The sequence below is a fragment of the Pristiophorus japonicus genome, unplaced genomic scaffold (assembly GCF_044704955.1).
Source record: "Pristiophorus japonicus isolate sPriJap1 unplaced genomic scaffold, sPriJap1.hap1 HAP1_SCAFFOLD_60, whole genome shotgun sequence".
In the NCBI taxonomy this organism is placed as follows: domain Eukaryota; kingdom Metazoa; phylum Chordata; class Chondrichthyes; family Pristiophoridae; genus Pristiophorus; species Pristiophorus japonicus.
This window is the reverse complement of record NW_027254509.1, coordinates 517,014-521,784: the sequence shown is the minus strand read 5'-3', so window position 1 is coordinate 521,784 and position 4,771 is coordinate 517,014. Positions and strand designations below refer to the sequence as shown.

General features: G+C 45.5%; 1 non-coding gene across 1 annotated transcript; it reads left to right on the top strand.

The window, feature by feature from the left end:
* The first annotated feature begins 4,255 nt into the window (after positions 1-4,255).
* On the top strand, positions 4,256-4,328 carry trnak-cuu (transfer RNA lysine (anticodon CUU)). The gene has a single exon. It is a non-coding gene; the product is annotated as a tRNA-Lys (tRNA).
* The last annotated feature ends 443 nt before the right edge of the window (positions 4,329-4,771 follow it).

Genomic DNA, 4,771 nt, shown 5'->3' with positions numbered 1-4,771 from the left:
TTCCCAGTCTACTTTAGCCACCTCTGCCCTCATCCCACTATAGTCCCCTTTGTTTAAGCATTGTATGCTCATTTGCGACACTACTTCCTCACTCTCAATCTATATTACAAATTCAACCATATTGTGATCACTCATTCCGAGAGATATTTTACGAGAAGATCGTTTATTATTCCTGTCTCATTGCACAGGACCAGATCTAAGATAGCTTGCTCCCTTGTAGGTTCTGTAACATATTGTTCTCAGAAACAATCCTGTATGCATTCTATGAATTCCTCCTCCAGGCTACCCCGTGCGATTTGATTTGACCAATGTAGGTTAAAATCCCCCATGATTACTGCCGTTCCTTTTTCACATGCCTCCATTATTCCCTTGATTATTGCCCACCCACCGTCAAGTTATTATTTGGGCGCCTATCAACTACACGCACCAGTGACTTTTTCCCCTTACTATCTCTAATCTCCACCCACAATGTTTCAACATTTTGTTCATTAGAGCCAATATCATTTCTCACAACTGCCCTGATATCATCCTTTATTAACAAAGCTACGCCACCTCCTTTCCCTTCTTGTCTATCTTTCCGAATTGTCAGCTACCCCTGTATGTTTAATTCCCAGTCTTCGCCACCCTGCAACCACGTTTCTGTAATGGCCACCAAATCATACCCATTTGTCATGATTTGTGCCGTCAACTCATTTACTTTATTTTGAATGCTGCGTGCGTTTAGGCAAAGTATTTAATACTAGTTTTAATCCATGATTTTTAGTTTTGACCCCTCCTGCAGCCCCTTTATATTCATACATATTGTCCCTTTCTATTACCTTGTGGTTTACACTTACCCCAGTGCTATTCTGCTCTGTTGCCTCCTGCCTTTTGCATTCTTTCTTGGGGTCCTGTATATCTGCGCTCTCACCCACTCTAACTAGCTCAGAGCCCTCTCCTGCGTTCTGAGTACTCCTCGCATTGAGGCACCGAGCTTTCAGTCTTGCCTTTTTATTACACTTTGACCCTTTAGAATTTTGATGTACAGTGGCTATTTTTGGTTTTTGCCTTGGGTTTCTCTGCCCTCCACTGTTACTCATCTCCTTTCTGTCTTTTGTATCTGTCTCCATTTTGTTTCCCTCTTTCTCCCTGCATTGGTTCCCATCCCCCTGCCATATTAGTTTAACTCCTCCCCAACAGCACTAGCAAACACTCCCCCGCGAATGACTTTGGTTCCGGACACGCACAGGTACAGACCGTCTGGTCCCACCTCCCCCAGAACCGGTTCCAATGCCCCAGGAATTTGAATCCCTCCCTGCTGCACCACTGCTCAAGCGACGTATTCATCTGAGCTATCCTGCGATTCCGACTCTGACTAGCACGTAGCATTGGTAGCAATCCCGATATTACTATTTTTGAGGTCCTACTTTTTAATTCAGCATCTAGCTCCATAAATTCATCTCGTAGGACCTCATCCCTTTTTTTTACCTAAATCTTTGGTAACAATGTGCACCACGACAACTGGCTGTTCACCCTCCCTTTTCAGAATGTCCTGCACCCGCTCCGAGACATCCTTGACCCTTGCACCAGGGAGGCAACATACCATCCTGGAGTCTCGGTTGCGGCCGCAGAAACGGCTATCTATTCCCCTTACAATCGAATTCCCTATCACTATCGCTGTCCCATTCGTTTTCCTGCCCTTCTGTGCAGCAGAGCCAGCCACTGTGCCATGAACTTGACTGCTGCTGCACTCCCCTGATGAGTCATCCCCCTCAACAGAACTCAATGTGAGCACATCTTGATATCCGCTACACTGCAGCCCATCAAAGGGCGAGAAACCACTGAATATAAAGGATGAGCTCACAAATATCAGGGGCAGTGCAGTCTGGTCAATGTCAAACCCTCCTTTCTAATTCAGCAGTGGCATGAATGGGAGTCAGACGCCACAAAGATTAATTAAAGACACAAATACAAGCAACACTTGCAATACTTTTCAGTGTAAAATTCTTTCACTTTATTTGAAATGCTACTGCGTTGAATCTGAAAATACGCACGGTGGGATTTTATCTTCACGACTGATTGTATTTTGTGTGCACGGTACGAATAACCGGTGCTGTTAAAATTGATAAAAGTTGCCCCAGATTCGTGGTGTCATCGGCAATGTAGATTTTGAACCAGAAAGCTATAACACAGTGAGTAAAATGGGATATGGTTTTCGAGTTAAGATGCAAAGCACAGGACAAATGATTGAAGTATGAACTGTTCCTGAGTTAGCATTTGTTTGATTGTGCAAAAGAAGGTGAGCGGTTAATTAATGATGGTTTCCGGTGAAAGCAAAAGAAAAGTTTAAGAAGAAAACATACGGTGCCTGTCAGGTGAGCGCTGCTTGTGATACCTGGTGGGAATGGGCGGAGATTTTAAAGCCCATTGTATTACAGAACCTTCATATAGACGAACATCTCCTGCTCACTGTGTAGGTCTCATGGTGCAACGGTAGTATGTCTGACTCCAGATTCGAAGATTGCGTGTTCAAATCACGTCGTGGTCACTGTTCTTTTGGATATTGTTCTTCCAGAATTAATATTTCCTTTGCTGTTTGGCAATAACCAGACCCTTGCTCCAAGGTCTGTCTCACTGTTTCCAAGGTGTCAGGCAGAGATTTTTTTTTAATTTAAAAAAATACTTTATTCAGATAAAAATTTGTACAGTACTTTCAAAAGCAGTTCAGTCCATTTAGCTGCGGTCAGTAATCCCATGCACGACATTTGGGTGCTGACGGCAGTTCTGGTCGATGTATTCCCTTGCTTTTCAGTTCCAGTACAATTCGGTACAATACGGGATACCTTGTAGTACATTCAACAAATTACATTACTCGTGTCACTATACAGTACATGGAATGGGTGACGGAACATTAAACATTTTTTCAACGTGCATCACGAAACAGACCTTACATTGTACATGGCACTCCATAGGTGTTTACAGATCATGGTGCTCCATGTACACAATAGAGAAGTTACAAGTACGGCCCGAGCGGAGCTTTATTCTGATTCCTGCCCCGGGATTTACCGTGTCAGAAGGGCTTTAAACTGTGGCCCTTCCCCACCCTGCCTTTGCGGCAACTACACCAATTTTAAGTGTGTCCCTCAGCACGTAATCCTGGATCTTGGATTGCGCCAGTCTGCAACACGCAGACGTGAACATCTCCTTGCTCTGGAAGACCAGCAAGTTTCGGCAAGACCAAAGAGCATCTTTGACTGAGTTGATGGCACTCCAGCAGCAGGTGATGTCTGTCTCGGTGTGTGTCGCTGGGAACAGTCCGGAGAGCACAGAGTCCTGTGTTACGGATCTGCTCGATGTGAACCTCGACACAACCACTACATCTGAATCCAAACCAGGTTCCCTGATGGTCTCGTGGTTAGGATTTAGTGCTTTCAACGCCACGGCACGGGTTCGATTCCCGGTCAGGGAAATTGTACTTTTAATTCAAAACGTGATAAAAAAATAGTTCATCTATTTTACACATCTTTATGCATCTCCTGTGTAAAAAAAAAAAGAAGCATTGATTTAAACATCATTAATTAATACATAAAATTCTATTGTCATATGATATATTTTGCTCTGAGCATATGAGGAACTTTTCTCCCGATCCCATTGGGTTTAATTCTGGTAATCAGGTGCTGAAAGTGGAGATGTTTCCGCAATGTACCGCAAATCAAAGACACCATCAGAGGCAGTCTCTTGGGATCGAGGAGGACTTGCTTCCATCCCAAAGTGAGTCTTTGATGGCTGAACATTCCGATACGAGAGCCACAGACCCTGTTACAGGTGGGACAGACATACGTCGAGGGAAGGGGTCGGTGGGACTGGTTTGCCGCGTGCTCCTTCCGCTGCCTGCGCTTGGTCTCTTCATGCTCCTTGCGTCTAGAGTCAAAGAGCTCAACGCTCTCTCAGAAGGACTTTCTCCACATCGGGCGGTCTGCGGCCAGGGTCTCCCAGGTGTCAGTGGTGATGTCGCACTTTACCAGGGAGGCTTTGCGGGTGTCCTTATAACGTTTCCGCTGTCCTCCTTTGGCTCGTTTACCCTGAAGGAGCTCCGCATAAAGACGTAAACATAAACACGTAAGGATTAGGGGCCGGAGTTGGCCATTCGACCCCTCGAGCCTGGTCCACCATTCAAGAAGATCCTGGCAGTTTTTCAACAGCAAGTTTAAACATCTGGGGCGGAGCCAACAGGCGCCTGGCTGCAATGAGTGATAAAAACCTGCTTTGAATAGAAGCCTGGCTAGCTCAGTCGTTAGAGCATGAGACTCTTAATCTCAAGGTCGTGGGTTCGAGACCCACGTTGGGAGATTTCTTTTCATTTAATGTTGCTTTAATGGAAAACCTCTGACCGAAACGGCACAAAACAAAAATGTTGCTTTCAAAGTCATTAAACTCCGAAATATCCATGCCCCGCGAATCTCCTGAATCAGATGCCTCTAGTTTTGGCGACTCAATCTATGTCCCTTTGCAATGTTGTGCTCCCAGCCACACTATGAAATGTGCCACTAACTGATCGAATCATGGAATGGTTACAGCACGGAAGACCATTCGGCCCATCGAGCCCGTGCCGACCCTCAGCGAGTCCCACTCCCCGCCCTTTCCCCGTAGCCCTGCAATTGTTTTTCCTTCAGACACTTATCCAACTCCCGTCTGAAAGATAAGATTGAGTCTGCCTCCACCGCCCTTTCAAGCCGTGCATTCCAGATCCTAACCACTCGCTGCTAAATGGCCATCTCCTGTTCCTATGTAT